Source organism: Empidonax traillii, unplaced genomic scaffold, assembly GCF_003031625.1.
Source record: "Empidonax traillii isolate 1590-97213 ecotype Southwest subspecies unplaced genomic scaffold, ASM303162v1 scaffold39:size2480183, whole genome shotgun sequence".
Lineage (NCBI taxonomy): Eukaryota > Metazoa > Chordata > Aves > Passeriformes > Tyrannidae > Empidonax > Empidonax traillii.
The window spans coordinates 2,029,648-2,053,184 of record NW_020955232.1 but is presented as its reverse complement, the minus strand read 5'-3'; the positions used below and the strand labels follow the sequence as shown (position 1 = coordinate 2,053,184).

Sequence of the window (23,537 nt, the reverse complement as noted above, 5' to 3'; positions counted from 1 at the left end):
AGCAAGGATGGGACAGGCTGTGTTAGAAGGGGCACAGCCACTCAGGTAAGCCTGTCTTTCCATTACTATTAAGGAACAGAGAAAAGTACAACTTCCAGAGAGGACCTGGTGTGCACAGAGTACACCAGTGCACAGTGTCCTGTGAAGGTCACCTGTCACTTGCCCCAGTGAAGGTACTGCTGAGAGGTGAAAGTATGGTCCGGGGCAGATGGGTGGGCAGGTGGAAGAGCTGCAGGGACTTCTTGGATTCAGATTATCAAGGGGGATAACTGAGATAACTAGCTCACTTTCCCATGACATCGTCACATTGCTGGTACCAAGGTCCAGAAATGTGCAACAAATGTTCTGAGGGACCTGGAAGTAGAAGGATGGGATCCCCAAAACTGCCTGCCTTCCACTCCTTGACCAGAACACGTGACTGGAGCAAGGAGACTGGTCTGCAGAAATTACCATGGGGGAGCAGGGTACATCTCAGCAGGATCAAGAACATTGCCACCAGGCATCCAGGCTGCCCAGAGGATGCAGAGCAGGCTGAATTCTCATACAGCACAAACATATGAAAGGAAAATTGAAGCAACCCCATGCCAAGGTCCTGAGATCTTTCTTTCCTCTCTTCCCAGGCCATAGTACAGTGAGATCACTAGAAGCCAAGGGCTGGTTGCTAAATCTGATCTGTCATGTACTTTGGGAACAGCATGGTGCCACAGAAGTCATCAGTGAGCTGAGAAGGTGGCTGCCAACCCAGAGCCAGGAGTGTGGCTTGAGCAGGTGGAAGACTGGAGCTGAAAGAGGGAACACTCTTTTATCTGGGTTTCAGTCCCTGCATCAGAGGCCTGGACAGCTTTAGCCATTACTGATCTGGAGCCAGCATCTGGATGGCTGCAGAAGAAACTCACACTCGCTGGATCCCAGCCTGGGCACTGTTTCAGGCACAGCTGCCAGCAGTTGGCCTGTCCTGTGCAATGATCAGCACAAGTGATGTGGGACTGACATCCCACAGCCCTGGCCACAGCATCAGTTACTCTGAGCAGAGCTCTGGAGCAGCCATACTCTTGGAGGTGAGGCTAAGAGGGTCTTCTCTCTGCCGGAGTCTGAGTGCAGCCACTGGTGAGGAAGCACAGACTTGTCAGGCTGACCTACCAAGTGATGCCGACTGCTCCATGCTGGAAGCTGTCTTTCTGAGTGCAGCATGGAGGTTCAAATGTTACAGAGAAATAAGAAAGGTGCAGCCTTGGAGATGGAGGAGAAAGAAAAGGAACAAAACCAATTTAATAATGAATATATTATGTAGACATGTCATGCCTCCTGCCTGCTGGCATGGATTAATATCCATAAATCAAAGAGGAAGGGACTGTTTTTAATGCTGGAGATGGATGCTGGTCCTCAGAAAATTGCTAAGGGGGCATTAATGAGCAGAGACATCTGGGAATGGCTCCAGGTGCATTGGCTGCATGCACAGGAAATTCTGCAGAACTGTTGTCAGCTAAAAATTATTCCTGTGCTGTGGGTGCGTGTGGTCCATGAGGACAAAAGTGTGGAAACCACAGGTCCACATGTGGAGGTGTTGGTCAAGTTTAGGAGGAATGTAGATGAGCCCTGGGTTCTCTGCTCCCCAAGGCAGCTCCCTGTCTTCTTGCACACCAGGAAAGTTGGCCCCATCTTTTGACTCTGCTCTGCAAGAACGTCCACACGGACCAAGTGACAGGACAACCTCAGCCTGTGAAAGCCAGGGACCAAAACTAAGGTGGGGCATGCTATTACAGTTCCACCCTGCCTCTGCTGGGCATGCAGACACCAAACACAGGAGTCAGGGACAGTGTCACCTCACAGCCACCACAATTGCCTTGACCCAGAGGATGAGGAGGCACCTCTTCCTGCTGTTTCATTAAGCATTGGATAGGTCAAAAATAAAGATTATCCCTTGGTACTAGCAGGAGCCCTCCAAATGTAAAAGAACGAGCTCTGAGGTTATACAGAAGGGACAGAGGCTCAAAGGATGGAGCATCTCCCTACAGCATTTCTGGAGGCCAACCAGAGGGGGCTGGTGGGTATCGGGGCAAGAGGAAATTGCCCTGTTCAACAGGCACAAGCCCCAATACACTGATCAGGGTCTGCCCTCCTTAGGGTATTTCCCTTTCTGAAGCAAAAGGCCCCTCCCAGGGAAGCCTCTGTGTGGCAGGGGCTGCTATCAGAAAGGGGGGAGGTCACTTCTGCTGTCAGCGTTTTTTTTCTTAAGGAGATGGTATTGAGTGCCAGGATTTCGTTAATCACATTTCATGTGCATTTTAAAACCCTTGAAACCTTAACTTTTTAAGAACATCTCTTGCTTCTCTGCCACCCGCCCTGTAATCTGGCAGCAGTGGCCTCTCATGCCTGCTCTCCCTCTGCCCTTCCCGGGACCACCTCCTTCCACTCACACTGACCCACTTTAGCCGTCAAGATTTACAGCCAGCGGGGAGAGAGGTTGGATTCAGGGAATAAATTTGCAGAGCCAGGGAGCCAGCCAGAGACTGAGTGAGCAGGAACTGGCTCTCCAGGAGAGCGAGGCACCCACGCCCGCTCGCACTGGGAGAGGAGAGAAACCTGCCGGGGAGGGGACTGGAAGTAAAGAATGCTAAGAAAGCACACACTGACAGCATGAATGGATTAGAGAGGGAAAGGGGAAAGAAAACAAGGCAGGAAGGCAGCAAGGGAGGGAAGGGCAGGAGGCACAGAGCAGTGGAAGGGAAGGTCCCACCAGCCGGGCAAGGAGACAAAGCCCACCACAGAGCAGCTGCTGCTTTTCAGGTTTTGCACCGCAAGGAGAATGTGTGATGTGGGAGAAGGCTTAATCTTAGCACAGGGGGAATCTGCTACCCAGGAGGGTGACAAGGGTCATGGGTAGGGCAGGACAGGGAAGTTGCTGGCCTGGAGGAGGGAAGGGGGACGCTTGGAGGATGAGTCCCTGTTGAGGGCTGCTGGGACTGAGCTGTAGAGAGCGAAAGGAGGGATGGAGGAGGCCAAGCATTTGGAGATGCCTCAGCATTTCAGGGATTATTTAAAATGAACAGTGAGCTCCTTTGAGGTTCACCTCATCTGATGGAGCAGCCCCAGCTCCTGACAGCAGAGCAGGAGCAGCCGCTGTCCCAGAGTCCCGGCAGAGGGATGGAAAACCCAAGCATGAGATCCAGAGGGCGGCTACAAGCAAATCCACGTGGCAACATCAGAAAGCCATGCTGGGGCTGAGCTCACAGGCAGACAGGCTTAGCCCTCAGAGAGCAGGGAATCACTGTCTGTGTCTCTCTCTATTTTCCCTGATTTTATTGTGTTTTGTTTAATTGAATCACACACACACATGCACACAAAGCCTCAACTTGTGGTGTCAAGTCTGTAAGGAAACAAGCAGCAAATTAACGTTCCAGGAGGAGCAATGCTAAGCAAACACATGATACTCTGCACGAGCTGCAAGCAGGAATGAAACAGCAGGAAGAAAGAGGAGAAACCGGCAGGGAGGGAAGAGGGAGCTGCAAAAGGAGAAATTAAGCCCAAAAAAAGCAGAACAAGGGAAGGAGGAAAACCTGAGAGAAAAAGGGAGAGAGGAACACAGATGGTGCTGGTGGTTTCTGTAAGGTCACTGTGCCCAAACTCTCACTGATCTCTGTGTGGAGCAGTTTGGTGCACAGGGAGAGGAAGCTCACACAACTTGGGGCCGGGGGATGGCTGGGCTGAAAGGACATGGCTCAAAGTGCAAAGGTTCCTTCACTGTTCCAGGGCCCTCCTGCCCAAATATGAACAAAAGACCCCTCTGGACCCAGCACCCAAGTCCACCTAGGCCACTGTCATGACCAGTTTAGCTTCTCCTGGCATGGCAATTGTACCCTTCCCTCAGCTCTCAGCTCAGCTTGGACCCCCACTCTCCTTCCTCCTGTGATGTCTGGTGCACCTCCAGCTCCACAAAGATGCTTATCCTCAAAAAATATTGGATATTGCAGTATGATGAACATTCTGCAGTGATGGGGTGAGACCATGATATGCTGGGGGATGTGGTCCAGCACTCCCCAGGCTCCTCATCCCCACAGAGCTGCACCCCAATCGCACCATCCAAACACGGGAAAACCTCTGTAACCTTCAGCCCAGCCCAGTCAGCCAACCAGCAATCTGTGACCTCTGCAGAGGGCAGAGACACCAGAGGGAAAGGAGCATCTCCATGTGCACACAGGCAGCTCCCTGGCTTTTCCTCACCTCCCACCTCTCTCCAGCTCATGAGGGGCTGGGAGGCAGCACAGCGCTGATCAGCCACTCCACAAGATGTGATGCTCTTCAGGACGAGAGAAGTGCAGGGTTAAAGGACATGAGCATCCTGCCCAGGCTTGCTGTGACAGGCCTCACATGTGTTTAGTCACATCCAGCTATGAAGCCACTCTGGAAACCAAGACATTTATTCAAAGGAGCAGCAGCACTGCACACACATCTGCCTGTGTGAAGGAGAACTTCAAAAGGGCTGACAGTCACAGAGCCCAGCAGTAACCTTTGGCTAATTAGCTGTCTTGATTTCCTTGAGGTTTATTTTTACACTTCTTGGGCTCTGAAATACATTTACTGTAATGTCAGAAAGGCCATGGTAAATATAAAGCTTTCTAGCAATAACTATACCCACCCTACTGGGCTTTTGGGACTGACAGCTACAGCTTGGCTTGGGCCAGGCTGACAATGCTTTGCTGAGGTTTTTGTCTTGCACAGGACTTACAGAGACTGTGATAGTGGAAATGATAATGGTGCCTGGGGCAAAGCAGGTATCTGTACAGAGCACAATGAGCACAGAGCAGAGGGCATGTGTAATGGTGTTTTCCTGAGGTCAAATCACAAACGAGCAGGAAAGACAGAGGGATGAGGAAGCCTGCAAGGATGCAAAGCCATGAGCCAGCTCAGGAAGGAGAGGTGAGGTCAGGCAAAGCAGGCAACAAGAAAGGTGTTAGTGATGAGGAACCTGCAGAGAGGAGGAGGTGGGACTCCATTCTAAGCATTAAGGAAATCATCAGAGGGAGTTGTTGCTCAGAGAACCTGTAGAAGCCACAGAGCCTTCTTGCTCTGGGGCAGATGAGAAGGGAACCGAGAAAGACACCATTGTTAGATCTCAAACAAGAAGGGATTTTCAAGCCCCAAGTCCCCCTCTTGTAGGCACATGAAGGCCATGCTTGCAGAGCATTTGCCTTCTGCAGGCTCCAACCCTGGTGCTGGGCATGAACACGGGACCCAGTAGAGCTGCACTGTCAGGAGACAGGAAGGGTAAGAAAACAGCTTCATTATCTCTGCTGATCTCCAGCACAAACCACTCAACATGTGGCTCCCCCCGGACTGTGCACAGAGAAGATCAGTGGAAAGAAATCAGAGAAGAAACCAATGCATTAATGATCAGAAACGAAGCAAAGCTCCTCTGCCCCCAGATCTGGCAAGGAGACTTCCGAGTACCTTCAGATGGGTGGCAGGCACCCAGCACTTCAAACAGCCTCCCCTCTCCTGTCTGGCCGGGTGTCACTCTCAGGACTGTTCTGGGTACCAGTTGGGAGAACTCGGTGCCAATTAAAATCCAGGCTCTTGTATCCTTTGAACTGCAGAGAAACAAAACTTGTGAATTCAACCTTTGCCTTTTTTTTTCCCAAATGATGTCAGGAGTTGAGGAGACAGAACAGCTCTGAGTGCAATTGCTGTTGAAAGCTGCTGGCTATTTCAGCAAGCTGCTTGAACTCCACTGGTGGAGGCTGCGCTGGCATCAGTAGCTCCAGATCTTTAATTTTAAGGGTCAAATCATTATAGACTCTCTCAGGGAAGTTAATAGGAAGTTTACCTTTGACTCAGCTATGTAAAATCAACCAAAAAATCCCATCTGATCGTAGTGAAACACTGTCCCATCTCCAATCCCAAGCATTCTTTCTACAAGTCAAACTCATGTTACACTTTCATTTTTAAGCCCACTCTTACAAACAGAGCTTGTGCTGCCTGATCAGAACCAAAATGTCTCAGATGAGTGGCAATGGGACAAAAGGCTTGATTTAGGGGCTGACTTCAGCCAGCACTCAAATCTGAGTCTCCCCACTTCTGCTGAGGTTCCGGTATTTCAGGACTGAGATCTCTGCTGGGATAACGCACCTGAAAGGCACAGCATGACTCTGTTCAGCCCCTGGGTGAGCAGCCAGTTGGGCCCTGACTGCTCCTGAAAAACTCTCTGGCTTTCACCCAAGCACCTTAAAAGCCCTTTGTACCAACAACCTGCACCCGGGTTGCCTTAAATGATGAATACCATGGGCACAGTTTCAAAGCATCTTAAATATCACTAGGTTTGTGAGCAGAGCAAGGCACTTTGGAGCCTACGGTCTTAACACCCCACACAGGGTGATGGCGAGCAACAAGCACTGAAGGTTTCAGTGACAACGAATGAGTTATTACAGACAAGGAGAGACATGCAGCCCCGAGTCCCCACCCCCATCAGCCCTTTTATTGCCCATCCCCATGTACCTTGGACAGGTGCCTGTGATGCCTGTGTAATCCCAGCCCTCTGGCATGGCCAGAGCCATGCCATGGTACAGGGAACTTTTAAAGGAGTGGGTGCCATTCAGGAAGGGAGGTCATGCATATATACCTGCATATATATTATTAATACCCTCCACATGACAGCTGCTGGCTGTATCTACAGACTCTCTCCACTGACGCCTCTCTCTGAGTCATGGCTGTGTAAAGCTCCTTGACAGACCTGGAGGATAAGAGATGTGGTAAAATCCCAAACATGAGTATTGCATCAAAGGTACTGTGATTATCAGAGCACAGATAAATAACAGCTTTCTCACAATTTCAGGGGTGGAGGTAGTGCTAGAGATGTCTAACCAGGCTCCTGGAGCTTTCATCCCAGTGGGGTGGCAGTAGTACAGATTCCATATATCCTGAGACACTGTGTCAGTGCTTGTGGCTCCAGGGCCAGTCCAAGATGCTCCACTGGGGTGCAATGGAGGTGTCTGTCCGTGATGCTGGTAGAGGACCTGGGGAACTCAGCAAGGAGCTGGTGGGTGGACTCAAGTGGGATTTCTCCTGCATGGAGAGCTCTGATATTCCTCCATGCATGCCTGGCTGTGTAAGTCACTCTTTGTTTAGCTGAGACTCATGAGAGACTTTTAGAGGCTGTTGCACACTAATGGTGGGAGACTGCCCCACAGATCTCCTCATATGGACAGAGGTGAGCTGGAGCCCAAGGCACTACGCGGTGCAAAATGAGAAGGGATGGCTGAGCCTCCCCTCTCCCAACAATTTTCCTTTTTTTTTCACTATCATTATTTTCCCCAGGCCTTTCACCTGCTCTAAATCTGCTGCTGCCTCAGCCACCCAAGATGTGGGAAGGACGTATGAGCATCCTGATGGAAACAGCAGCCACTTCCAGCAGCAGGTACTCTGCACTGCAACAGGCAGTGGACGTTTACAACCACTATTCCAACAAGTCCTTGAGGCTGGACAGAAGGTTTTCCACCCATATGATGCTGGAGTTGTGCTCTGGGGGATAGCTGTGGTCCCAAGGAATCAGGGCCCACATATAGCCCTGCTCTGCAGCACTGGGGACCTACACTGGGGAAAGACCCCACCCCACTCTGGGAATGGGCATGAAACAAGAAACCAGGGAGGATCATTTCTTTCATAGTGGGTTTGCTAGCAGAGAACTCTGCTCTTTCCAACTTCATCTCTCTGCAGTCAGTGACTCCCCTCACCATGTATTGCGTTTTATTCTATAGCTGCAAAGCAGTTTCCATTGAGGGTGGGGACACCAAAACACAGAGAAAGAGGAGAATAATATCTTATCTTTCTTTAATCCCCACCATCCCAAAGGACCTTGGTGTCGTTTGCTTTACTTTCTATATGTATGCACAGTTAATTAGCATTACCATAGAACTGCAGGTATTCTTAGACTTAGTAGAGGGAATATCTTGTAATAGAAGGGTAAGCAAATTGTTTCCGCTGTTTCCATTACAGCCAACTTTGATTATCCAGGGTAATGGGATAACAGGGACAAAGCAAAAACAGAGATAACATGAGACCTATGCGAATTAAGCTAGGGATAAAAAAAAACAGATGCTGAGAGTAATGGGGGAAAAAAAGGTCAGTGATACTGATTAAGGAGCATGCAGATCCCTGCACTAGCACTGCCCTAAGCTCAAGAATCCATACACAGTGGTACCTGGGCACAGGAGTTATGGAGCAAATCTATAGGGGTTTGTCACTGTGAAAGGGAAGCAGAGACATCCCCTGCACAGTAAAGCTGAGCTGCAGCTGAGGGAGGCGAATTGCATTAACGCCGAGCATTTCAAAGCCTCTCTGTGAGGGATTTGTCATTAAAATGAATAAGATTTGGGCATTCAACCCACCTCCTCTCTACATGAGCAGGAAGAAGCCCAATTTAAAGGTCAGCGTCTTAATGGTTTTTGCTGTGTATATACCAGGATAATTCCTCTCCAAACAGAAATCCAGCACCTCGGTGAGCCACAGCCAGTGTTTGAAGGAGCACAACAAGAGCATCCACAGCTGAGGAGGTATAGGAATACAGCCCGCTATAGCTTCTATGTTAAAACACGAGGGGAAAGGCTAAGAGGAGCAAAGAGATGACTTCAACTTCATTTCCTTGCAATATGGCCCAAGCTGAGGGAAGGGAAAACACTTGAGTTCCTCTGTAGTCCCTCATCTCAGAAAAAGACCGGATTCTCTCTGCTCTGCCAAAGGGGATTTCAAATCCTCGGCACCAATATCGTGGAGGCAGCTCTGAAAAATCTCTGGTTGTGGGTGGATAAAAAGGGCACCAGTGGAGATGAGACAGAAAGAAGAGAGGGAGGAATCTTAGAGGAAGATGAACCTTCTTAATAGGTTTTATTGATTTAACCCAAAGAGAGAACAGTAGGGGGAAATTCATGCCATTTAAATGCAAACCAGCAATAAAAATAATCATTACAGTCATAATCTCAATCTGTTAGCATTTTATGTAGAAATGATCTTAATGGGAAATATTTTCCGTGTAAACTATTTGCATTTACTTAGTAGGAAGGAGCCTCTTAAATATAACTCAATCATTATCACAGATTTTTTTTCAGGGATTGTTTTCAGTCCTCAGTTCTTCCAAGTACCTGATGGTTTCACAGCCCCTACAGAGACCGACTTGAAGAAGTTGCTGGCCCACCCTAGCTGGGACCTGCTGTCCATATCCCTGTGGATGTTCCTGCTTCCATATTGGAAATACATGTGAATTTCAATGGCAGTTAGAAATCATCGCTCTCCACCCAAATGGTGATTAGACTTTGTGACCAGCCAAGGAGACTGCATCACTTGTTCAGATCTTGTGAGCTTTAACTGAGGAAAAGCAACTTCAGAGCATGTTTCCAGGGCCTTCATCTTCCAGACAAGTGAGAACCACCTGACCACCTCTTTTAGCTTTCCCTCTTGTAAAAGAGGAGGAAAATGAGGGTTTTTCCCTTTGCAGAGGAGCTGCAGGGCTGGCAGTGAAGATCCCGGATGGGAAGCCCTTTCCTGGTGCAGGAGAGGAGATTGCATGTGTCCACCTGCATCTCAGAAGGAGCTTTTCTGGTCAGTGCCTTGTCCCCAGGATCAGGCCCCGTGGGGACACGGTGCTGCCCACGTGCAGGTGCTCAGGGGAGGTCACCGTCCTTGTGACTCCCACGCCATGCGCATCTCAGCCACAAAGAAATAAATACCCTCTTCTGCCTGGGGACACCTTCTAATCTTCTTGCTAGATTTTCATATACTAGTCCAGACTCTCAGCTGGGCCAGGCATGATCTCATTTAGCATTCCATCCACAGAGTCTTCTAAACCAAAGCTCCTATTTTTATGCCACGTGTTGGTACAGGCTGGGGCCGCTCTCATTGATGGCACCAGGAGGTTCCCACCACCCATTCCATCTGCCAGTACTTTGCTCCAGAGGGGAAAACATCTCATGGAGGTGGCCACCTGGACCAGCATCCTCAGTGCTTAGTAGCTCACCTGGCCCTTACAGACCCACTGGTGGCAGGACACTTGTGGGCAGAAGGTGCCAGAGCAGCAGCAGCAGCTCTCTGGCCACCAGGCAGCTGCCAGGTTGCTGTGCCAGGGGCTGCATCGGCAGAAGCCACCACAGTTCCTCGAGTGGGTCTGGCCCTATGTCCACAGCCTGTGGAGTTGGTCTGGCCCTGTGTCCACAGCCTGTGGAGCTGGTCTCGCCCCTGATACACTGCTCATGGCCAGGTTTCCAAACTCACACCAGACCTCACGCTGCGCAGGTAATTCAGGCTCGCAAGGGGGTTATTAAAATCCATTCAAAGCCACTGACAGCCTGTTCAGTGTTAATGTCAGTGGCTGAGAGGCACAGCAGGAGCAGGTGGAGAAGGGCTTTGATTCCCCCACTCTAATTTCGAAGCGGGGTGGGCTTGGCTGGCAGCGATGGGAAATGGGGAGTGGTGGCGGGTGGGAGCGTGTGGTGCCGTGTCGTGTCTCACACAGCAGACAGGTGGGATTCGCCGTTTAATCCCATCAGCCAAACATTTCACTCCACGTTTTGCTTGACAGCATCTATCCCTTGCTGGCCATTTCAGAGGCACGTTAGCTGCCAGGATCCCAGCAGGGGAGTCTGCCCGAGCAACCAGCTCCGGTGCAGCGGCTGAGAAGGGGCTGTTGGTGCTGCTCCACACCGGCCTCCATCGGGTCCTGCAGGCGGATTGGGCATCACACCCAGGCACTTCCCATAGGGTGCATTTGGGGGTTCATAAACCTCTTCCCCCAAGTTCAGCCCTGGGTCTGCGCTAACTCGCAGTCCTATGAACCTGCTGGGGTTGAAAGCAGAGCTGGAATTTGCTCATGTCGGTCAGGTGAGTCCAAACCATCCCCTGGATTTTGAAAAAAGCTGGGTAATTTCAGGATGTGGCTAGCATCATGCAGGCTAAGATAAGAGTAATCGGAGCTCCGGGCCATAAGCCGATTCCTTGCATATGACAGGAAGGAATTACCTCGTCTCCCCACCTGGTGCCTCCCGGCAGCATTTGTACACATGGGAGCACACCTGGCAGGAGGCTGAGCCGCAGGGACACGCGTGTCCCATCCTTGCCGGAGACAGGGTGACAAGGATCCTGTGCAGGCAGTGCAGAAATCCCATGGGCAGAAGAAAGGGCATGGACAGCACAGGAAATCTGCTCCAACCGTGGTCCGCAGGGCAGGTATTGCCCTACCTCCTTGCACCAGCACAGTGGTGCTGGGACCCCCAAGGTCTCCTTCCCAGGAGGTCCTTGCTCTGTTCTTCCCCTGGTTTCAGCATCTCTTTGCAGAGGGGATTCCTCCACACTGGCTGAGAAATGCATTGCAGTCTCTTAATAGCTCATCCTGGCTGGAAGCTTTTCCTCGTATGTAAATACAATGTGTATAACAGTGGCCTCGTTTCGTACTATGGAAGTGCATCAGATGCAGCTAAACGTACTGAAGATGGCTTAAATGATCCAAATTTAACATTTGGTTATGTAGGCTGAATATTTCAGTGAGTTTTTAGGTTAGAAGGCGCTGTAATTGGGAGTCTGACCTCCCGGATAGTGAATTTTACCCAGGGATTTAAAGCAAGTCTGACCATTAAGCTTCATCCTTCTGACAGACAAAAATTAGTCTGGTTCATAAGCAAGGCGGGCAGCTGCTGGAGGCAGAGTGGTTACAAGCCAGAACATCAAAATGTTGAACAACATCTCTGAAGGGCAGCAGGTCCTGGCTGACAATACTGCCACAAACCAGGTTATTTTGCTTTAGTTTGCCTGATTTGTGAAATGAGGGTAACAAACAGTTCTGAGGTCAAAGCCAGAGTTCAAAAGCAATATTTAGGCACGCTGTTATCACCTGGGAAACTGCTGCTATTCAAAAATCAAGTTTTAGAGAAAAGTGAAACTCTAATGGTTGCCAGCAATCAGCAAGATGGGTCAATGAGGTGGTTTAGGGTGACAGGACCACTGAGGAGATGTGTGGCACCAGCAGACCCAAGTTCCATCCCATGTCCCTGGGGAGAGGGGCCAGGGAGGTGGGAAGGAGCTGCATGTCCCTACAGCTGGCATCTCGTGCCACGTGGCAGGTTACCAAGCAGCTGAGAGCGGGCAATGATGCCTTTTGCCAGTTTTCTAATTTATCTAATGAGCAAGAAAATAAATCAAGCTGACAGTCACCCAGGTGGTTTTGAGCCTCAGCTCCTCACTGTACCCTTGTTCTTCCAGCCCATTTTATAACAGGGTTACAACCTGAGGACACTGCACTAACTCCTGCTATAATCTTTTCTTTACTAACGTCACTTAGCAGATGGAGTCATTTAGATGTGCTCACGTTTAAATGAGTGGCTTGCCCTGAAAGGGACAGAGCTGGGGCTGCTGGCAAGGTTTTCGGGATCGTTAGCCTAGAAAATGCTTAGCAGGGGAAGCAGTTGGCAGGCAGATTTCACGGACATGGCACCGCTGTCCTCTGCCAGCAAAATTACAAGGCTGAAATCCTGGAGCTGGATGGGGCCAAACTGTTCACAGCAAACAATTTAATTGATGAATGAAGTGAATTGCCCAGGAGACGGTTTTTAGTCATCTGCTCATTGCATGAAGCTGCTTGGAGAAGGGTTTGCACAGTCGGGTGTCTCCGGATACCTGCCCACACCAGGGATGGGCTGAATGGGGCTCCCCATCATGGGAACCTTCACCAGAGTCACCTGCTCCCTGAACGAGCATGGCTACCTCCAGGCTTGCCAATCCAAAGGTGTTATGCATCTCTACAGATGTTACAGTTCTTAAGCCTTGATGACTGGACCAGTGATGGGACCACGGAAAAGATCTCAGCCCTTGGTGCTTGAAAAGGAGCTTGCACAATGTGAGGAAGAACGGCACCAAACTAAACAGCAAAACCTACTTTTCAGTTCCTGCAAGACATTCAGTGGCAGTCTCAAAGGTCTCTCCTGTCTAGCTCCCTGACCCCCTGCACAAGGCTACCTCCATAAGCTCCTTTCATTTGGTCTAATAAAGTAAATTAGCTCTCTGGCTCTTCCAAGGAGAATAGCCATGAGAATGTACATTGAGATGAATGCCTACAACCTTTGAAAATACCTCTTGCTTATGAAAAGGCTTCTGAGGAATGAAAAGAAGAGACAATAATTACCAAAGTAGGAGGAAATATTGTTCATGCTGCCTGGGCAGCATTTGACCCAGCCCTTGCAAAGGCTGGGGAGAAGAAGGAGAAAGAAGGCAGGGAGCTGAGACACTAATGGCAATCATTGCTCTGTGGGGAGCAATACCTCACAGTGTCCATGGAGATCAATCCCAAATTATTCGGCTTAATAGTTCTCAAAACAAACTCTTATTCTGCTCCTTTGTGGCAGGCATGAAGCTTTCTCTGCAAGGCCCATTTTACATCTTCACTAACTCAGTGCTGGATGGTATAACACTCCATTGTAAAATCCCTGCAGGAGCCTTTGATGCCGGCATCTTCCAGACGAGACACAGAGCTTATCAGCTCAAATAACACAACTGTCTTTTATCCTTTCTGTCCCAAGCCTGCTGTTTTGGCACTTATATTTGTAATTCATTGCCTGGCTCTGGGTCTGGATCCATCAGGACAGGCAAACTGTCTATCTGTCTGCATTGCTGAGATATTTGTGTCTGCCCTGAGGAACCGGAGTACTTAAGCTCTGCTTATCTTCATTGATGTTTAGGTTCCTAATTGGTTAAAAGTCATTTTGGAAAGGTGGTCTTAAGAGCTGTAGACTTGTAGATGCTTTCAAATCTACTACCCCCAGGCCAGGCTGTCCATCTTTCTTTCCCTCCCATCATGGTTTGCATCCTCATGGTCTGGTCTGGCTTTCAGGGATGCCCAAGCACCTGCAGTCCCTCCCTTCCAGGCCGGTTCCAGCCTATGGACCTGCCTGCCTTCCACCAGCACTACATTTTTGCTCAGAAAGGGACAAATGAGGTGGAAGAAGAAAAGGTGAAAACATGATAATGGCTGGGGGGAAAAGGCCGCTGCTATAGATTTTACAATGCTGGAAATAGAGGTTCAGAGAAAAGTTTTTCTCCAAAAATTACTCTTTTCAATCTCAATAGAACACTGAAAGGAAGTTTAAGCAGACTTTTTAACACCTTTTGTACTCAAATTCCAAATTCACCTGTCTACCCAAGCAATAACAGAAATAATCTTTTTTTATCCAGCTGCACATTTTGCTACAGAAATTTGTTTCCATTAAGCTATTCCCTTTTGTCCTCTTAAAAAGCATGTTTTAAATAATAACAGTGTAAAAAAAATTATATACTACCCAAAAAACTCAACCCCGTCGACTGTGCACTCTCATACAAAAGTTATCTCCTTCTTTCAATGGATTGATGAAAACCCTTTTCACAATGTCAAGGTGGAGATGAGAAAGAGAGAGAAAATTTCTAAGTGCCCAGCACAGCTAGTCATTTCAACAGGAAACATGGGGCAAAATCTGGTCTTAGAAAACTGAGTTAAAGCATCAACATGAACCTGATGTTCTTTTTCTGCTCTGTAAAACAGAATTTTGTAGAAGTTGGGATGGAGGCACACACTGTACTTCTCATCTGCAGGGAAAAAAAATGTGCTTTCTCCATATTCCTTAAATCTCAAAAGAAGAATGTGAATCCAGTCTTAAAAAAATAACTATTAAAAATACAACCATGATGACTTTCACTGCTACGACCCTTTCAGGAGTGCAGCAGCTGCAGCTCAGCCACTCAGGGTTTCCCTGGGAAGGTCAACACTTGGACAGCATTCAGAGAAGAGTCCCACCAGGAATCACCCCGAGAACAGCAATGTGAGAAACACAATCCTGGATCACTGTCTCTTCCCTACTGGAAATGAATGCCGTGAGGCTCCCCTTCTCCATCCATGCCTGGGGAGGATTTCCTGGAACTGGAACCCTCCCCAGAAGGACGTGCTCCATCCCTGCTGGCTCTCTCCCGTGGCCAGCTGTCTCACACCAGCTACTTCTCTCACTGCAGAGATGCCACTGACAAGGTCACCCCTTACCTTTGAGCCTGTGTGTCACTGCTGGTCCTGGCTACAGTCATGAACGTCTCCTAGTTGTTGTCTGCAGGGGCTGGGAGCCACACTGGACACAGCATTTGGGGTCCCCACAAGGTGGTCACCACACCCAGTATTTGAACTGCAAGGAAAAAAGAGAAAATATAAGAGGGAGATTAATACATTGATTGATTGATTGATTGATTGATGGCTTGATTAACACGAAGCCATCCCAAGGACAGCATGGCTGCTCAAGTTATGGATCGAACACAGAGACACGGGGACCAGAGGTGAAAGGGAGGAGGATCAAAGGGAGGTCCAAATGAGATCAGTTGCTCAACAGAGTAATGAAAAGGGAAAAGAAATTCACTGGAAGGGGACCTGGGACTGAAGTAAAAAGAATGGGACAAATGCCAGACAGTGATGGAAAAAGATGCAAGGAAGATGGATAGCTCTGGGCATGCACAGGGCAGATGGTACAAGACATCAATGCCGAGCTCCTGGAGGAGTGAGGAGCCACTGCCACCACCAGCATCAGCCACCCAGCACGGACAGGTTTTAATAAGCTTAATAATCACCCTTACACTGCAGGATTGGTCTTAAAAATGTCTTTTCAAATCTTAACTGTGATTTTATTGCTCTCAGTTGTCACTTTGAACCCCCTCCTTGTTTTTCTATTACTTTTGGATGCCTGGCTGGTCAGGGCTCTCTATGCTTCCCACTGCTGTCAGTTCCTGCTCACCTGTGATGTGAGAAAACCAGTATAGCAAGAAGGAGTGACACTGAGTGTAACAGTACTCATCTTTGTGGTATTCAATGTCTTGGTTTATTACCATTAACATAATAACAATAATAGCAATATTAGTGACAACCATTTTGTTGCTCCTCCTGTTAGTAATATTCAGACATGACCTAAGAGGTATTTCAGAAAGACAACACAAATCCAGTGCAAGATCCAGGAGAACAGGGCAGTTAATTAAATGTCAGAGTGATGGACAGAGCTGGGACAAGCCTGGAACAATATCAGAGAGCTGGACAACCTCTGACAAGCGCAGGGAGATGGATGGATCTGGGACATGTCCCAGACCTCTCCCCCAGCAGAGGCAGAACCCTCCTACCCAAACGCATCTTTAAACACAACATCGCTCCCTTTCTGTCACTGTTTCATTGACTTATGTAGGTGAGGAAATTTTCTGGGGAAAGCTGCCTTCTAAGCCATGTCACTGATCACAGCCAGGTCTAGTGACATTTTATTACCTCCAAACGGTGCAAAGAAAATAAAGAGCCCCATTGAGAATGACAGTGTCTTAAAAGTGTTTTGTACCAGCATATGTGTGAACTCACAGCAGGTAGGGCTTTATTTCACAGAAGATTTCTTCTCCTTTTTCCAAACCAGATAATCGTAAGATGCAGGCCAGGGAATGGGGAGAGAGAATGGCAGCTGGAGGGTGTTCCAAAACTCCAAGAATATTAGAGAACAAAAGGAAGCCTGTGACAGATATGGGGCAATCTGTAAGTCATCAGAAGAGTTGAGAGTATAATAGACTAATCAATCAGGTAGACAAGGGTGAGAAGTGTCACAGGGAGGCAATAGGTAGTTGGAGGTCAGTTATGAAATATAATCTCTAAATTGGAAGGAGAAGGGCAGTAGCACAAGAACAATGACAGGTATTTGAATGCAGGTAGGTGAACGCTGGATTGGTGATTTCGAGGAGAGTGAATGTTGGATGGGAATATTATGGGGGTAAGGAAAAATAACCTGGTGTTTGAGAGATGGGCACATATTCTATAAAGTGAAAGGCTGAACTGGCAAGACTTTAAAGTGTTGTTCCATTTCAGAAATTGCTGCTGGAAGACAGACAGTAGGGCTTCCTGGTGCTTGTTCCTCTGGGTTTCCAGGCAAAGTTTGTCAGGTTAGGAGCAAAAAAAAGCGATGATTTGCCTAAACCTAAGTCCTGCAAATACCAGCTGGAATCTGAAAGCCAAACAGATACTTTCTAGCTTGTGCTTTCTCATCAGTGATCCTGGCATGTGTCATCTCTAATCCATTTAGCTGAGATGCAGGGAAGTTGCATGGTGCCATGCATGAGAAGATGGGGATTCTGCAGGTGAATTTAATTATTCCTTCTTCAGAGAAAGCAGGAGTCAATAAGGCACCACTCACCCTCCATTAGCTACCTGGGCTGCACAGGGCCAACAAGAAGCCAGGCAGCATCATTTACTCTCTTTCTAAGCTAAGAAGGAACAGCGCCATTACACCCAAAGAAAAGCTTAACATGAAGTAATTTCTACCAACGCTTTTCTGACCTTAACTGCATACTACAAAAGCATCACAAAAGTTGTCCTTATAACAACAGCTATACCCAAACAATTAGAGCTGAATGAACAATTCATAATGAATAATCGGTTTGGCAAACTTCATTTTATACTCACAAAATGTTCACATGCAGATTGCAAAGTTCTCACATTTCTTTGTCAATGGATATAACTTGCCATTTTTTTTCCACTGAGCAAATAGCACCGTAACAGTTCACTGAAAATCTGTATTCAAATGTAGGCTGGGTGGATGGATTATACCAGTCCAGCTCCTCCATTGGATGAGGGGCTGTAATGGCTCCAAGAAATGCAAATCAGGACCGTTACCTGTCATGTCTGAAATTCTTACTTTGTCATATTTATCAGCACTGGATCATGTTGACTGGACTGAGTATCAGCCATGGATATGGACAATGTGGTCCTCTACAGCTGATGGAGAGGGCCAGGTATCTTCAGAGGCCACTGCAGAGGTGGACACCAAGGACACACTGGAGAACCTGGAGACCTTGAGAGGAAGAACCTGACTCCCTTAAACAACCTGCTTAACTCTCTGTGCCCAGTGCTGGCCAGGGCAGGCCAGAGGCTGTGGAGAAAGGGACACAGGTGTGCAGCCCAGGAGGGAGAAGCAGCTCGTGGGGCTGGACCAAGGGTAGCAGCCGACCTGCTGGTGGCTGATGAAGCCGAGAACAATGTGTGCTCTATCACACTGAGACACGCAGGGAGATAAGAGAGTGAGGAACAATAAATCAGGCTTTCAAAGCAGAGCATATTAGGAGATCAATGGGACAGATATTAGACCAAAGGAGCAAAAAATAGAGAGACAGGAGCAATTCTGTTCCTCCTCCTTCTCCTCCGTTGCTAAGGATTTTTTTTCCCCCCATTTAATAACATCCTCATTGTTTTTAAATGAGCAGCAAAGCCGGTGGGTTCCACGTGGCATTAGCAATGTGTTTGTGAAAGGGAAAGTGACTGGCTCCTAGCAGGATTTGATAAAAGCCTCTCCAAGCTCTCAGTGATTTACAGCTCGAGAAAACAAACACGGACTGATACAAATGCAGAGGGAGGCAGAGCAGGCACCGACATCCAGGTACACTCAATTACCAATTCATCAGCCCAAGTGAACTTGAAGGGCTTTTCAAACTCTACACGGCTCTAAATTAAAGGAAATCTTTAGATGGATAGCATTCTGCAATGGGGGAGAAGAAGACTAATTTGTTGATCTTCAGCTCAGGAGCCCTCGCTTTTCTTGGGCAAAGAGCCATGGGCAAGAGGGGCAGGCAGCAGCTCCCACTCCCCACACGGGACCAGGGAATGGACCAACCATCGGGATGCTGTTCACACACTGTTGCAAAGCTGCCAGCACACAGCTCTCCCTCCCCCCTCACCATGCCAGTCCCCAAACAGCCTTTTTTTAACCTGTCTCTGCTAAAAACTTTGCTTTCACCTGCCCTGGAGGTATTCATGGCAAAGCTGTGAAAATAACTGATTTTTTGGATCATTGGCTGAACTAAAAAGAAAAAAAAAAAACAACCCACAGTGACCCCAAATAGGAATTGTCCAGGCTCTCCATGGAAAAATATATATAGAAAAAAAAATATATATATCTACGGTCAACCAATTGTTTAATTCAATCTGAAACTAACTCATGGGGAATGTCATTTTCCCCTCCATCTCCTGCCTAGAAACTCACTTTTTCACAAGAAGAGATGATTTACAGCTTGCCAGCTCCACGGTCCAGCGGCACTGACACCAACACACTGTTTCATCTCTTCCCCTGCTCCCTGAAGCTCCTTCGTGGTGGAGGACAGGGGCCTTCAGTGCTATTCTGATAAAAACTCGGAGGCAGCTGGGGGTAGCAACAGCACCATAGGAATGGAGGGAGTCTGGCTGCTGAGAGACTGCAGGAAACTCTTTGTTAACTGTTCATGCAGAAACTGTTTTGATTTCGGTGCCTAACTGATATCTTGGGGAAACGGCATCTTTGGAAAAGGCAGTGCATCCTCCCCAGACCCCACCTCTGTGTTCTCAGGAGAGGGGCCTCATGATGCCTGTGCTGATGGAGTGATTTACTGTCCCCAATGCTGTGTTGCTGTCCCCATCCCCCTGCTCCATGTCCTCATCCCACAGGTTTGGAGAGCTGAACCAGCATGAGAGCCCTGGGGCAGCTGGAAGGGTGGGTGCTGAGCTCCACTGCCACTCGAGCCTTTGGCAGAGAGGAGACCTGGGAGAGTTTGGTGCCAAGATGCCTGTTCATCAGCAAGGAGAGCTGTGTCAGCCTCCAGTCTCACTCAGGAGTAGGGACTGCCTGCATCCCTGTGGAAGCTGCCAGCATCATCCCTCCTCCTGCCAGAAGCAGCATCAAGCCCTTAATTTTCCACTGGATATCAGCCCTCCTCTTTCCTCTGGCCTCCTCCAAAGACAGCAGCCATCGCTCACACATGCAGCTCCAAGGCTGGCTCTGAACTATTTAAAAGCACAGCAGGTATTTTAATTATTCACGTCGAGCGCGCCTTGCTTGCTAACGACTCTCTGAAGCTGTCATAGCTGCTCGGGGTGGAGCAGAGCCCTGCCAGCAGCTTCCCACGGCCCAACCTCAGGGCAAAGCCTGGGTCTGCAAAACAGCTGTGATCCGGTGTTGTCACTGAGGGCAGAGGTGGCACAGGGGCACTTGGCAGACCTGTCCGGCCTCACGTGCGTTTGCCCACCCAACCCACCCTCCAACTACCCAACCTGCCTGGCACCTCGCAGCCTCCAGGGTGGGGGGATCTGCTGAGTGTTTTGCTGTTACTGTGAGCTGCTGCACTCCACACTCATAGATTAGCTCTTGTAATATTTTAAGGGCACTGGAATTGCCAGAAGGCAAGGAAACAGAGGGGTACTTATACAGCACAGCTGGGCGGCTCCAGATGAACACACTAGTGGGGATGGCACACTTCCTTGCTGCCTTGAGCTGCTCCCAGGGTTCGATGCAAGGAGCTGCTTTGGAAATCAAGCCTTTGCTGCCCTGCAGCAACATCTTTATTTGCTTCTTCCTTCCTGGTAGCATCAAAAATATTTGCTGCGATAGCATCAATCTTCTCAGAGATTTTAGGAAAAGGTTCTTCACCCAGAGGGTGTTCAGGCACTGGAACAGGCTCCCCAGGGACGTGGTCATGGCACCAAGCCTACAAGAGTTCAAGAAAAGTTTGCACAATGTCCTCAGGTGCATGGTGTGATTCTTGGGGTTGGTTGTCCTGTACAGGGCCAGGAGCTGGACTCGATGATCCTTGTGGATCCCTTCCAGCTTTGGGTATTCCATAATTCTGTGATTCTGCCTCACATCCCTCCTGAGGGCCTGGCACTGAGGGCTCGAGGCAGAAAAAGATCAGCTTTTTCAAGGTGAAATAAAGGCAGAAAGAAGGATGGTGTCCCACCTTCATGGATGGAAGAAAGACAGCTTGGGTTGAAAGGAGCCAGGCTCACCCCAGGCTCACAGAGGCTTTTCTCGGCACTAAGGTGCAGGTGTGGGGCAGAGACAGGCACTTGCAGGAGGATCAGGGCTGTGGGTTCCTTCATTTTTACCCCACTGAGCCTCAATTCAATGTAAGCTTTCTTCTTGGGACCTCAGGATTTCCATCTGAGTTTGATCCTTTCTCTTGGAAGTTGCTCTTGGTTATTTCTCTTATTTCTGATAATTATTAAGTGGCTCTTCTTCCCTGCCTTTGCTCACCACTGCCCCAGTGTAAATTTGGTGGGTTTCCAAGAATATTCAGGATGTGCTTTTCCCCATATCTGTATGAGCAAGAGCCTCATCATGGGCAACCCTGAGGTTCAGGGTTCCTCTCTATCAGCAACACCTCGTGGGCAAAGCCTGAGAGCAGAGAGTGCCCCACAAAAGCACATCCCCTGGTTGAAGAGCCAGGCTCTTCAAGCCTCCTGGACCACCAGAGCCAGCCCCTCTCTTTTTAACCTGCATGTTTTTAGTGCTAATTTCCACCACATGCCCAGTTTGAAGCTCTAATAATGAACAACTGCTTTCTTCCTTTCCTTCTGATTTCATATTCATGAGTCAGGGTTTCCTGGCACTAAACGTAAATGCTAAACGGAAATCGCTGCACAGTGACACGTCTGTGTAGCTTCAGTGTCCATTTATTTGCCTTTTCAAAGAGCTGCTGTGTTAAGCAAACATCTCTGCCTGGATCCTATCTGGAGGAGTTTGTCTGGTATGGCATGGTGCCTGCCGGGGTGAGGGAAGCGACTCGGTGTGATGGTGTCTCACCGATCTGTTTTTGCTTCAGGGTATTTCTTGTACAATAGTTTGAGCTCGGTGGAAACCTCAACCTTTTCATGAATATTTGCTGGAATCTTGGCAGGCTGTGTTCAGTGCTGACACAGCGAGGGATGAAGCAGGGAAGTCCCAGAGAGAAACACATCCATTGCTTCAGCCTGGACTCCATCAAGGGCTCCCGCAGGCAGCAGTGGGCAGATGTCTTGGCAGGGGAGCCAAGAAGACACCTGTAGCATCACCGGGCAAATTATTTCTCCTGGAAACTAGAAAACTCACTTACACATGCAAAAAACCCCTAAAACTTTCATGATTAATGGCAAACCTACTGCCATCTCCCTTAAGAGAGAGACAAAAGACATCTTGAAAAAGGGAATGTTTTCTATTAACCATATTGGTCAATAAGTTTCAGTACTTTCCTTGAAGACTGTGCTTCCACACTGAATTGAATTTTTTAAAGCAAAAGTCAAAGGAATTAAATCTTCACGTATTTCAAGGTGAGTCAAGATGTTCTTCTCTGCAGAGATGCCAAAGGTGCGTAGTCTCCAAACCTTCTAACATGCTGGGCATGGAGGGAAAGGGGAGCAGCCAACATCCAAGCATCCTGGACTGCTCTGCCAGCTTTGCTCCTGCAATGGTCATCTCCAAGGGGCAAGATGGGCAGTGAGAAACTGCAGCAGTGGATAGGGGAGCCTTCCAGTGTTGGAGGCTTTCTTTCCTCTCAGCTGCCTCCACTGTGGTCTCTTCTGAGGCTCCATGGATGCTCCTTACGGTCTTGCTACTCTGCTGCCTTCTGCAGTCATCCATTGCCTTTCCCTGTCTGCCTTTCCCCCAAAGCTTTAACAATTGAGCTCATGGGAGAGCAAGAGTGAGGATGAGAAATGAATTTCAGACCATGAGAAACGAACTCACAAATGTGAGCATTTCCAACTACCAGCCAAAGAGCTGTGCTCCTGCTCATGGAGGACATCGTGTGTGGTGTGTTCAATCAAAGTAATCAATGGGGACCGCATTTTGAGTATTATCTACATGCAACAGACTCCTCATGAGGAAATTATGCAGCAACATTTAATGGTGGCAATGATTCAGCAAGTAATAGAAAGAAATATTTCGCAAACCATCATCAACTTCTCATGGATAACTCCCAGATGGGACTGAGGGTAAAAACCCTTTCATTAAAAAGCTATTCAGTTGTGGTAAAACTGCCATATGTGGCTCACTGAGATTCTGATTGTCAGTGACTTCAGCTTGAAAGCTGCCGTGAAATCACAAAGCGACTTCACATTTGAACAGGGGGGTTGAAATCTGTCTTTAGGGACCTGAAAGCACAGCCAGATCTCACGCAGCTGAAGGTGGCTTACAGCTGGGTGTCTAGGTTAAGGTAATTGTCTAGACTTCTTTTATCATCAGTGAACAGAGAGATGTGCACCAACCCCCAGAGAGTGATTCATTCTTCCTGTCTTAGACATCTATTTTTGGATGGGATGAATTACATTCTGGAGGTGTTCAACTTTCTTCACCAACTATGGAGGAGTCTAGATGAACTTAGCCTAAACACTTCACCTTCCTAATGCTAGAACAGGCAGTGCTTGACTGGTGAAAGCAACCCAAGTTATGGCAACACAGCGTCACAGTGATGGCAGGTTGGGAGCACTTGGCCAACACCTACAGGGAACAGACACAAGAAAAGCAGTTCCCTCATCAGACGGGAGGCGGAGGAGAAGAAATCATCGTAAGTACACACTGTGATGATCTCAGTATTTAACTAAGACCTGAGGGCACGCTGGTGCCTGATCATCTCATCATTTATGTCACGCAAAAGGTACACATTACGCTCAATCAGTTCCAGAGTGTGACCTGAAAGCTGTAATTTTGCAGTTCTGGGAGGAAAGCAGGAACTGGTCTCTCAGCTGAGTGCAGCCCCTA

General features: G+C 48.5%; 1 protein-coding gene across 5 annotated transcripts in view; it reads right to left on the bottom strand.

The window, feature by feature from the left end:
- Nucleotides 1–23,537, bottom strand: part of ELFN1 (extracellular leucine rich repeat and fibronectin type III domain containing 1) — a 118,555-nt gene that overhangs the window by 45,043 nt on the left and 49,975 nt on the right. For 4 of the 5 annotated variants that reach the window (XR_003570586.1, XM_027878242.1, XM_027878241.1 and 1 more), the window contains exon 3: nt 15,038–15,173. The gene's annotated coding sequence lies outside the window, so the exon portion shown is untranslated. Of the gene's footprint in view, nt 1–6,616; nt 6,728–15,037; nt 15,174–23,537 lie in introns of all 5 variants that reach the window. The other variant, XM_027878244.1, reaches the window with a different exon arrangement.